This window comes from Lontra canadensis, unplaced genomic scaffold (assembly GCF_010015895.1).
Source record: "Lontra canadensis isolate GAN:19392208 unplaced genomic scaffold, GSC_riverotter_1.0 scaffold70, whole genome shotgun sequence".
Classification (NCBI taxonomy): Eukaryota; Metazoa; Chordata; class Mammalia; order Carnivora; family Mustelidae; genus Lontra; species Lontra canadensis.
In genome coordinates this window covers 9,970,165-9,983,867 of record NW_022631064.1, presented here as the reverse complement: position 1 = coordinate 9,983,867, position 13,703 = coordinate 9,970,165, and the positions used below count along the sequence as shown (strand labels likewise).

The window sequence follows — 13,703 nt, the reverse complement described above, 5'->3', positions numbered from 1 at the left end:
CATCAAACTCCCCTGTTCAGTCAATTATAAAGCCATCCAGAATCTCAGCTTTATAGCCTGGGTCCTAATCTGCTTGATTCCTATAAGTTCCCTTTACCAGATACTGAGGTCTAATATATCTCAAGGCTACCTGTTGTGATACGACAAATATGGAGATATATTTATATTAAAAAAATCTATCTGAAATTCAAATTTAACCAAGGTGCCTTGCTTTTTTAAAAATTTGTCCTTTTTTAAAATTTAATTTTATTTTTTCAGTGTTCCAAGATTCATTGTTTATGCACCACACTCAGTGCTCCATGCAATACGTGCCCTCCTTAATACCCATCATCAGGCCCTCCCAAAATCCCAACCCCCCTCCCCTCCAAAACCCTCAGCTTATTTCTCAGAGTCCACAGTCTCTAATTGTTTATCTCCATTTTCATTTGTTAATTCTGTGAATGGGTAGTTGGGTCCAGACTATGAACCAGTACCAAATAAAGAGAATCCCTTTGGTACTATTAAAACCATAACCAGTCCAAGAAAACACATTGGTATAATGTCAGATCCTAAAATCCCATCATAACTGAGTCCCTCTTTTACTAATGGCTACGTCTGATATTTTGTAGAAATTTCTTTACTCAAGATCTCATTTTTTTCAATAGACAGAATATCAGCCAGGTAATTTCAAAGGTAACTTTCAAGTCTAAATTCTTCCTCAAATCCTAGCACTCCTAAATATAAACCCATGTTTTATCATACAAAACTAAATCTTCGGATTCCTAACTGTCCAGAGTGAGCTCTTGAAGAATGCCTAAATCTGGCATTTTGGATTAGTGTGTTCTTATATCACTACAAGGTGACACCCTACATTTACCCAGTAGAATATGAGAATATTCTGAATTCTTCCAGATTTTCATAACAGAAGAAAAGCATTTGAGCTTCTAATAAGATAATTAACAAAATGGAGGTTGTATTTGCAGTTGGTAATTTCCTTTAGAAGTAGCATTATCTTGCACATGATTACAAGTCTGTAGTAACAACCTTGTTTGTCCCTTGCCAGCAGTTTAGGAAAGAAAGTAAAATTTTAAACATAATTTCCTTACTGCTCTTTTTAATTCTTACATATTCAAGGGAGTTTTTTACTTAGGGCACACTTATGGTTATTTTTCTAAATAAGCCAAAGTCTCTGTTATTAAATTGAAACTAACTTTTAAAGACCAGTTCAAATAAAGCAAAACAACTATAGGGAAAAACCCCTAGAGGATCTTAGAAACTAAGCATGTGCTTGCAAATTGAGCTTATAGCGCATATGACACATGCTTTCTCAAACAAACAAACAAAAAGCTGAATGTCATTTGAAATAATATATGTCAGTAATCTCAATGACCATTATTGCCAAGTTCATAAATACTTGAAACCAAGTTACCTTGCTAGAGTATTGAAACAAGAACACCAGAATCGGATATACAATTAAAGGTGGAGAAAGAATATTACAAAATAACTGTGCAAAAATTAAATAATATAAGTGCTTAGTAAAACAACTGGGAACAAATTTAAAAAATGTTTTTGAGAGTTGTCATTTACCTTGACCCAATATGACAGCTATGATAAAGATATTACGGTTATATTTATCTACTATCCAACTGAAATAATGGCAATTGTGATTTCTAGAGTTTATTTATTATTTTTTTTAAAGATTTTATTTATTTATTTGTTTATTTGTCAGAGAGGAAGAGAGAGAGAGCACACAAGCAGGCAGAGAGGCAGGCAGAGGCAGAGAGAGAAGCAGGCTCCCTGCTGAGCCAGAAGCCCGATGCGGGACTCGATCCCAGGACCCTGGGATCATGACCTAAGCTGAAGGCAGCGGCTTAACCCACTGAGCACCCAGGCATCCCTGATTTTTAAAGTTAAAAAATCAAATCACAGAATTTAAATAGTTATGTGAATGATTTGGTTTAACATTGTATGAAAGAAATGAAACTCACCTCTTGAACTCAATTCTCCTTTATAATAAGTGTAAAGGCAACTAAACAATAGTAAATATATAGAAGCAACAAAACAGATCTGCCTCTATACTGTGTATCAAAGTAGATTTGTCGCCTTGAGGTATACTGGCCTTCTAGAGGTACCTCCTAGAATCTAGTAAACTCAACAGATGTCTTGGAATATGCCCCAGCAAAAATATAGCTTTAGCTCAACAAATAATGACTTCCCTCCACAAAAATGTGCCTTAATCAAACAGAAGTGTTTAAAGACCAAAAATTCTACTTAATATGACAAGGCTACCTATTATGTGTATACTAAAACATTTAATTGACAAACTAGGCTCTAAAGATGAAAACTCAGGTTACTTGAAAATCAGGGTCCAAAAAGGTGAAATTAAAGAGAAAACAATTTTGGAATTTGAAAGAAAATAATGATAAAATTTAAAGAATAAACAATATAGTTGGTATAAATAATCATGTAATGAAATATAAAATTGGATAATAATACTAAAAAGAAGGTAACTTTTTTTTTGAGCATGTACACTGATTTAATACTTTCATAATACCTTACAGAGTTCATCTTTCTTGCTTATCAACATGGCTCTGTCATCTTTACCTGCATAGGAGAAACATATTCCTAACATTTGAGTCACTTGTTCAAAATCACCTACAGAATGGTGAAACCAAGATTAAAACTGATGTCTGAAATCTAACATAATGCTTTTAGCTCTTGTACTGTACCATCCCTGTGTGCTCCATAATTATTTACTGACGGTGAGCTGAATGGCATTTTAAAAATATAAAAGAAATAGATATATTGGTACTAGAAATCAAAAGATTCTGTGTCAACTACAGACTTAGACGCTGACTAGGTATATGACATGGGGAAGTCACTTTAAATCTCTGGGCCTCGTTTTCCTTACCTGTAAAATTAGGAAATGAACCACAGTAAATTTTTGCACTTGGTAGCCCCCAATTTGTTCATGCCTCCTATATTCACACCTTTGTATCTGTCCTTTGCACACTGATCCTGGGACTGCCACTGTGACTTGCTTTGGTAGATGAGAGAATATGAAATGTGATAAAACACAGGTGTGAAAACTCCTTGCTCACTGGGTCTTACCACTTAGATGACAGCCAGCACCAACCATCAGACACGAAAATGAGGTCAGCAGACTGTGGCCACGTGAGTGAGTCCAGAAAAAGCCCTCAGAAGAACTGTTCAGCTGAGCTCAACCCCCATTGCTCACAGAAACAGTTGTAAGTGAACAAGTGATTGTTGTTTTTAGTCAGGGATAAATAATTTTTCCCATAAAGAGCCAGATAGTAAATATTTAGGCTGTGAGGACTCTAAAATCTCTATCACAACTACTCAACTCTCTTTTCGTAGCACAAAAGCAGTCATTGACCAAGAGCAAATAAATGGGCTGTGTTCCAATAACACTTTGTTTACAATAACAGATAGTAAAAAAACCTAAAATGAAACAAAAACAAAGGCAATGTTTGGATTTGGCCCTCAGGCAGTAGTTTATGGACTTTAGTTTTAAGCCAAAAAAATTTAGGGTGGTTTGTTATATAGCAAAAGCTAATAGCTAGATCAAGAGGAGCTCATTAACATTGAGAAAATCAATTCTGTAATTATAATTTGCATTACAAGTGAAATCAGAATTACATTATTCCAATTAAAATCTGTTCCCTAAATACCAAGTTTTCATTATTGAAAAGAATAAAAAATGCTTCCCTCCCCACCCTCATAATTCAAATTTATTTTTGGTGGAAGTGATTGCTCAAAACTTAGGATATAATACTAAAATTATATTAACTTGAAAAATAAAAATATAACTGAAATTTCACACAATACCTCTTCCTTGACCTTATGATATCAACACTCTAATGCATGCATGTACACACACAGTTAAAGTTTAAAAATCACCAGTTAAATGTGCTTTAAAAAGCACAGTTGTTAAGCAAGATGATAAACTCACTGATCTATGGAATTTTAAAGAGAATTAAAATAAGGAAACTAAAATTTTGCAAATATTTTATTATGCATATTAGATGTATTATTTAATATAGTGTCAAATGTGGTCCTTCATGTGATGTGCCAGTTGTAAAGGCTGTCTCTGAAATATGAGAGTGAAGAGAGCAGATGATGCTGAGAAATATGATACATTTGAAAGACATGTGTGTGTGTCCTTGAGTGCTGAAGGAGGATAATTTTGACCCAAATATGCCACTCTTAATTTATGCAGAATATATCTTAAAAGAAATTCTGTTAATGTTATTAACTAAGGGAAGGATTTTAGGGTAAAAGAGAACTGGTAACATCAAGGAGTGTGTAGGTATGCAAGGAATGAAGAGTAGGGGCAGAATGTGGACAGAGAGCAGACGTAGAAGTCCAGAAGCAGAGAACACTTAGCAAAGAGTACAGTTTGGATTGAGTTTCAAAGGAAACTTCGATTAAAGCAGAGTGAGAAGAGTTCTATGTTGAAATTTATTATTAGAAAAAAAAAAACTAACTTAGATATGTTACTGTTGTAACTTACGTGGCTCAAAAATTCAGAGTATTAGGACCATTAAGAAGATTCTAAAAGCTGTCAAAATACTATCAGGAGAATTCATGATGAAACTAAGGAAAAACTCCTGTCTTTATGAGTAGTCAGGGATTAAGAAGATGGATTTAAGCCAACATTTTTGGCAGTAGGTTGAATACAAATAAAAAATAGATGTACAAATGATAGGCCCTAAGTATGTCAAAAACACTGACACCTTAATACTAAGTGTTACGATCAAAATTATACAAGAAGTAACTATGATTTAAGCAATGAAAAATCTGTAGATTAATATCTTATTAGAATTGTGATTTTATGAATAGATGGATTGATTCATAATTTATTGTTTTTTTCATAGTTAGGTCTTTTTGGACATAGATAGCAAATAATTGGAACCTATTAGCAAAATATAGGAAAGGAAGAAGATTTTTGCCCAGGGCCCTACTTGGCTAAGACTTATCTTAAATTTCAAGAATAAGTAGGAATAATTTCTGTGGATTGTTGAAAGGAATATAAATTGGTACAATGTTTCTTAATGCATTTTGGCATTAAGTATTAAGATTTTTATGTTTAAGTATTTCATATAATTTTACTCATAATAAATAATAAAATTGTATGCAGAAATATATTTATTACACTCATTTATTTTTTCCCTAAATTGACAACAGGAATCCCAATAAGAAAAAGGTTAAATAAAATACAGTGTATAAAATGAATACATTTTATATGACCATGAAAAATTCTGAAAAGTTTCAACAATCTGAGAATCTAATCACCTTAATTGAATAATATAAAAGCAAAATAAAAATCACATGTACATAATGATTATATATAGAGAGAGAAAGAGAAAAATCTGTCAGAATATATGCTAAACTAATAATAGTAATTATTCCTGAAGTGGTAACATTTACTCCTTTACATGTTTAAAATTTTCTAAATTTGTAAATATGAACCAATATTATTTTTATAGGGATTTTAAAAATATGGTGCCAGGAAATACTATTCCTTTTAGATCAAAAACTTTTAAATGTGTCTTACTCCAACATTCAAGGCCAGTCATAATATGTTACCAAGTATTTTTTTGTTTTATACAATTCTACTTCCTTTCCACATATTGCAGATAGATCACACTTATTTTTATTTTCCAATCTAGATCTTTGTTCTGTTTACCTAAAACACTTCACCTGTTTCTCCCAATTTGTCTCCTTCCTGTTTTTTTTTTCTCCTTCCTGTTTTTAAATCCTCTCGTAGTGCAGATTTTCTCTGACTTATAATGAGGTTATATCCCAATAAATCCATCAAAAGTGGAAAATATCCTAAGTTAAAATGTTTAGCCTAGCCTATCTTAAATGTGTTCAGAACATTTATGCTAGCCTACAATTGGTAAGATCACTTAACACAAAGCCCATTTTATATAAAATGTTAAATATCTCATGTAGTTTCCTGAATACTGCACTGAAAATTAAACATAGAATGGTTATATGGGTACAGATTGGTTCTAAGAGTATCCGTAGTTTGCTCTAGTGATCAGGGGACTGACTGGGAGCTGAGGTTCACAACCCAGCATCACAAGAAAGTATCATACCACAGATTGCTGGGAAAAGATCAAAGTTCAAAATTTGAAGAACAGTTTCTACTGAATGTGTATCCCTCTCACACCATCATAAGTCAAAAAATTTTAAGTCAAACCATAGTAAGTTAGGGACCATCTATATCCTCACCTCCCAGCAACCCTAGGTAACCACTGTGCTGAACAGTTCTCTTAACCTCTATTGATAGTGAAACCCACTTAGCTGCCAGGGATAGGAACCCAACTTAAACCAACTTATACCAAAATGAAAAAAAAAAAAAGTGGGGGGAGGTTAATTGGCTGATTTCATGCTCTACATTAACCTGAAAAGTTAATAGGTTTGCTCATTTTAGGCAGGGTTTTCATTTCTTTTCTTTCCTTTTTTTGTTCCTTAAAGATTTTATTTATTTATTGGAAAGAGAGAGAACGAGAGAGAGCATGAGAAGGGGGAGGGACAGAGGCAGAAGCAGACTCCCCACTGAACAGGGAGGTTGATGTGGGACTCGATCTTAGGACTCCAGGATCATGACTTGAGTGGAAGGCTATTGCTTAACCAACTGAGCCACCCAGTCATCCTAGACAGGGTTTTTCCAACCTCAGTGTTACTAATATTCCTGGGGCGGGGGGGTGGGGGTGGGAGGGCATTGTGTCCTGTGCATTCTAGGATATGTAGAGGCTAGCATTCCTAGCCTCTACCTACTGAATACCAGTGACACTCCCCAGTGGCACAAACAAATGTTCCCAGACACTACCAAATTTCCTCTTGGAGGCAAAATTACCAAACTGAGAACCACTGGTTTGGGAGAAAATGTAAAGGCCTGTCTGACCCTAAAGACTAAAAACCACATTCTCAAAATTAGTTCCTGTACCCAAAAGGCTATCTCTTCACAAGCTGATCACTGTCAGCCTCAGACTTAAATCTGCCAGATTTAGTACTTTAGGGCAAACAAATACATTATTCAAAATACCGACTCTGATTAAAAAAAAAAAAAAATCGGATGCAATCTCTAATTGCCCTAACTATGAATTATTCCTTTGGTCAGTGTATTAGACTATTTGGAGAGACAAACGCAGGGGCCACTTATTCGCCCTGACTCCTACTGTTGCTGTTGGCACTAATCAACCACCTGAAGGAAGATGTTTTGATTTTAAGAAGTGAGAGGGTGCTCAGTTGTTCTTGTTTCTTTCTCTCCTTAGTAAGACTGTAAGCTGCTTAAAGGCAAGCAATGCATTTCCAACATCTTTTTTCCAGGGACAGTTCCCAGAATGCTGTCTTGCAGAAAGTTCAATACATAATGTCTTATTAACTAAAACTTTTTAAAGGAGGTTACAATTTTTTTAACTCACTGAGAATAAACTGTTCTCATTTTTTTTGTGTCTCAAAAAAGTATCTTACAATCTCTATAGAAACCTTCTGAATACATTAAATTCAGTTTGTTCTCTAAAATTTAAATTCTTAAAAATAATCTTTCAAAAATTAAAAAAAACTGCTTTAATATTTTGATTGATTTGATATAAGTGAACACTGAATTTGCCATTTAGAACCAAATATGCAGTACAATAGAATTAAAAGACAGAATTAGGAAAATATGGAATGAAAATTAAATATAAACTTTTTGAGAGGAGGAATTACATGTTACACTTATGCTAAATGCTTTGGTGGTAATACATCAGAAATTATACTTACATAATTTAATTATATAATATAAATAGGTATATTTATATAAATAAGTAATATTTATATTCCTATGTGTGTAAATGTGCATGCATATATATGTTTTAAATAATGATATGTGTCTGGCAACATACAGAAACCTATGAAGAGTTTCATAATTAACTATGTCTTTTGAAATGTTTTAAATTTATCTTCCTTGACAAATTATCCATGAGATTTATTATGTAAAAAAAAAAAGCCTTTTAAAAAATGTTTACAACACTTTGTTTGGAAATAAAAATGTATTATTCTGATCCAGTGTTCCTATTACATCATACTTTAAAAAATAGAAGATGATAAAGCAATGGATTTCAGGTTAAGGATACGAGTCTCAAGTCAAGGAAACACAAATTCAGATTGGATTTTAAAGAGTTTGAAAGTAAACTAAATGAGACTTGTGTATATTTTTTGTTTCCTACAATTTTACAGAGCAATTTTTAATCTGTCAGAGAGGGCTGTGCCAGATATTGAAGAAACCTAATTTGAATAAGATGTAAAATGCAGAACTGTCATACAAAAACCAAAATAAAAACCTGACTTCCATACCAGATATATTATTTGATCTTCAACTCCATGGGAAACATTTCAGTTTCAATAATGACAATTTACTCTAAATGGAATTATTTTTGAATATAAAAATATGGTATTTAATGCATATTCATCATACCTTAGATGCATTCTTCTTTTAACTATATTGTTAGAATGTAGACTACTTCATTATCTTATAAGAAATTAACTGAAATTTATAATTTAAAGATTTTACCTCTAACTATTCAAATTCTTGAGCCTAATGTTTTAATAGGTAAAGCTAAGGGAAGCAATGTTTGAACCACATATATCTACACTTACTTTTCAATTCTTTAAATATTTTCTATATTTAGTTCACTTTAAATGTAATTTTCAAAATTTCATATATATTTTAGAAGGAAATTAATGTCTTTTAAGTTTTCACTGGCATTTTTTAGTGGTTACAAATTGTGTTTAACACAGAGAAAGTAATGCAAGTGGTACATTTAATCTACTGTTGATTTTAGAGTAACTGAAGTATAAAGAGCAAATCAAAATCTCTTGATGATACCTGAGAACATAATACTTCTCAGAACACTGCACTTCAGAAAAACAATGAATCAATATTCATAATTGATGTCTAAATGCTGTCTCATAAATTAAAAAGCAAATATTATCCAATACTGATAAAACACTAATGTATCTTATGGTATGGAATACTTCTTTGTTTTTTATATTTCTGTTTTTGATTTTTTGTGATTTGGCTTCCAGTGTATTGTCTGGGCATTTTTTATAACAGCTTTATTCAGATATAATTCACATACTATACAATTCACCCATTTAAAGTATACAACCCACTGTCTTGCTATATTCACAGTTATACAACTGTTGCCACAATCAATTTTAGGATATTTTTGTCCCCCAAAAGAAAGGTTGTACCTCACTCATCATTTCCTCCCTAAACTCTTCCCAGCCATCACAACCACTAATTTTACTTTCTGTCTATATTTGCCTATTCTGGACATTTTATATAAAATGAATCACAGGATATATGGTGTTTTGAGACTGATTTCTTTCACTTAGTATAATGTTTTCAAAGTTCACCAGTGTTTTAGCATGTATGAATACTTCATTTTGTTTTATTGCCAAATAATATTCTGTTTTATGGATATGCACATATTATTTACTTGTTATGTTCTGATGGATATTTGAGTTGTTTTGACTTTTTGGCTATTATGAATAGTTCTGCTAGGAATATTTATATACAAAATTTTGTGTAGACCTATGTTTTCATTCTCTTGAGTATATACAGGAATGAATGGTTTTGTTTTTGAAAACAGAAGAATGCACTGCTAAGCATTGCTTTTTTATACTACTTTCTTCATGTAATTTTTATTTTCTCAACAGCTGGGAAAAGACTTATTTTTTTTTGAGACACTACACTTTGTTCTTGTGATGTTCATAAGATATAATTTCAAATGATAATTTTGTTCTCCATTTTATAAATACTACCAGTGTTGGAACTCACATAAATAGTGGCTTACCTCCTATTTTCATTTGAGACCCTGTTTAAAAAGCCAGTAAGTTAAATAAGCTGCTATCTAACCTGATTTTTTTTCTCTAAACAGAAATATTTGGCTACTTAAAATTTTAATAAACGGCTAAGAAACTGAGAGAATATCACGTCATGTGAGAATTCTTTCAAGTCTTCCTATCTTAACTTGTAATAAATGTATTTCTTCTGTCGGGTGAGCAATTGAAATGTTATCCATCAGTATTCTGTTTCAATTCAGTAGAAATGAAAAATGCCTGATGTCACTGTCAAACACACTCAGGAAGATTTGATGAGCAAGCCCCTAGGAAAATTGTCTTTTCTCAGCAATGCTCTGATGATTGGCACAATTTGTGTGCAGATGTTTTCTTTTAATTTAGAACTCTGATATTCAGAGAAGAACTTACCTATTTCAGATGATGTACCCATCATATAACAAAAGAAATCATCATTAAGAAATTATGACATATACGAGAGTTTTAAAGTGTCCTCTGAGACCAACTATAACTCTAGAACCAGTGCCCCACTTTGCTTCATCAGTTTATAGATCCCCTGATTTCATATCATTACACCATGGAGTGCATATTAGATTTAAAATATTAAGTGAACGCTGTTAATATATTTTTAAAACAATCCAATGAGAAAATTGCTTTAATACAAAAGTAGGGATTTAGACTTTTGTAATGACAGACTGTATTAGATGTAGCATATTAGAGGTAAGAAAGAAAAAAAAAAAACAGATGAATAAAAATTAATGTTTAACCTGACTGAAGTTCAACCCAAAAGTTAAAATGCATTAGAAATGTCTTTGTTTCGTCAAAAAGTATCTCAGTGTGGCTCCAAAGTGTAAATCAGAATTTTACCAAGGTCATGGGCAATCCACAATTCCTGGTCCATTACGAAGTTGCTTTGGTAAGCTGATCAAAATGTACATGGTTTCTCTACCCAAAGAACCACTAAGAAGAGAATGGAGTACAAAACTGCCAAAGAAATGCTGCTAATTCCAAGTATGGGACTGAATTTGTGCGATCAAGATTAAATTTATTGGTAACATGAAATAAAACAACCTAACCTTACACCTAATGGAACTAGAAAAAGAACAACAAACAAAACTGAAACAAACAAACAAACAAGCAAAAGTGGAAGGAAGGAAATAATAAGGATTAGAGCAGAAATACATGACTATGAAACTAAAAGGTCAATAGAATAGATCAATGAAATCAGGAGCCAGCTCTTTGAAAAGATCAACAAAAATTGATAAACCTCTAGCCAGATTCATAAAGAGAGAGTGAAAAAGGGAGAGAGAGTGAGAAAGGACTCAAAAACAATCACAAATGAATGAGAAATAATAATCAACACTACATAAATACAAACAATTATAAGAAAACATTATGGAAAACTAAATACCAACAAATTAGACAACATAGAAGAAATAGATAAATTCCTAGAAACATACAACCTACCAAAACTGAAGCAGGAAGAAAGAGAAAAATCAAACAGACCAATTACCAGCAAGAGAGCCCAGATGTCTTCATAGGCAAGTTCTACCAAACATTTAAAAGAGAGTTAATACTATTCTTCTCAAACTATTCAAAAAAATAGAAGAGGAAGAAGGAAAACTTCCAAATTCATTCTATCATGCCAACATTATCCTGAGACACAAATCAGATAAAGACATTCCAAAAAAAATAAAAGAGAGAGAGAGAACTACAGGCCAGTACCTTTGATGAAAATAGCTGCAAAAATCCTTAACAAAATATTAGCAAAGCAAATCCAACAATTCATTAAATAAATCATTCACCATGGCCAAGTGGGATTTATTTCTGAGAGTTAAGGGTGGTTCAATATTTGCAAATCGATCAATGTGATACATCACATCAACAAGCAAAAGTATAAAAATCACGTGACAATTTTAAGAGATGCATAAAAAGCATTTGACAAAGTACGATATCAATTCGTGATTAAACCCCTCAATAAAATAGGTTTAGAGGAACCATACCTCAACATAATAAATACCTTGCATAAAAAAACCCATAGCTAACAACATATTTGATGGGGAAAAACTGAAAACTTTACCCCTAAGGGGAAAGGAACAAAACAAGGATGTCCACTTTCACCAGGTTAATTCAAAATAGTACTAGAAGTCTTAACCACACCAACCAGATAACAAAAAGAGTCATCCAAATTGGTAAGGAAGATGGCATGATGTTATATATAGAAAACCCTAAAGAGTCCACCAAAAAGTACTAGAACTGAGAAATGAATTCAGGAGGATACAAAATCAATGTGCAAAATCTGTTGCATTTCCATATGCTAGTAATTAAGCAGCAGAAAAGAGAAATTAAGAAAACAATCCCATTTACAACTACACCAAAGATAAATAAAATACCTGGCAGTAAACCTAATCAAAGAGATGAAAGATCAGTACTCTGAAAATTATAAAACACTGATGAAAGAAATTAAAGACAACACAAAGAAACGGAAAGATGTTCCATGCTCATGGATTGGAAGAAAATATATTTATGAAATTCCTATACAACCAAAAGAAATCTACAAATTTAATGCAATCCGTATCAGAATACCAACAGCATTTTTCACAGAACAAGCGCAAGCAATCTTTTTTTTTTTTTTTAAGATTTTATTTATTTATTTGACAGAGAGAGATCACAAGTAGGCAGAGAGGCAGGCAGAAAGAGAAAGGGAGAAGCAGGCTCCCTGCCGAGCAGAGAGCCCGATGCGGCGCTCAACCCCAGGACCCTGAGATCATGACCTGAGCCGAAGGCAGAGGCTTAATCCACATAGCCACCCAGGCGCCCCACAAGCACAAGCAATCTTAAAATTAATATGAAACCACAAAAAAAAAAAAACCCTCAAATAACCAAAGCAAGTTTGAGAAGGAAAAGCAAAGCTAGAAGTATTATAATTCCAAACTTCAAATTATATCACAAAGCTATAGTACTCAAAACAGTATGGTACTAGCACAGAAGTAGACACATAGATCAATGAAATAGAATAGAGAACCAGAAACAAACCCAGAAATAAGTCCACAATTATATCATTCATTAATCTTCAAGAAAGCAGGAAAGGATATCCAATGGAAAAAAGTTTCTTCAATAAACAGAGATGAAAACTGTGTCTGCTACCTGCAAAAGAATGAAACCAGACTGCTTTCTTACACCATACACAAAAATAAATACAAAATGGATTAAAAACCTAAATGTGAGACCGGAAATCATTAAAATCCTAGAAGAAAGCATAGGCAACAATCTCTCTGATATTAGCCATAACAACATTTTTCCAGATATGTCCTCTGAGGCAAGGGAAATAGAAGCAAAAATAAACTATCAGGCCTACAACAAAATTACTTCAAACAGCTTCAAAATAACAAAATAACAACCTCTACACAGCGAAGGGAATAATCAACAAAACTAAAAGACAACTTGCTGAATGGAGGAAGATATTTGCAAATGACATATCCCATAAAGGGTTAGTATCCAAAATATATAAATAATTTATAAAACTCAACACTCAAAAAACTAGTATTCTAATTTAAAAATGGGCAGAAGACATAAACAGACATTTCTCCAAAGAAGACATGCAGCTAGCCAATAGACACATGAAAAGATGTTCAACATCACTCATTATCAGGGAAATGGAAATCAAAACTAGTTTAAAATATCACCTCTCACCTGTCAGAATGACTAAAATCAGCAACAGTAAACAACAGGTATCAGAGAGGATGTGGAGAAAAAGGAACCCTATTGCACTGATGGTGGGAATGCAACCTGGTGCAGCCACTGTGGAAAACAGTATGGAGGTTCCTCAAAAAAGTTAACGCTAA

At 32.8% G+C, this 13,703-nt stretch overlaps 1 long non-coding RNA gene across 1 annotated transcript in view; it reads right to left on the bottom strand.

The window, feature by feature from the left end:
• The window catches only part of LOC116881031, an 877,038-nt gene that overhangs the window by 517,677 nt on the left and 345,658 nt on the right, over positions 1-13,703 (bottom strand). The window lies entirely within an intron of this gene.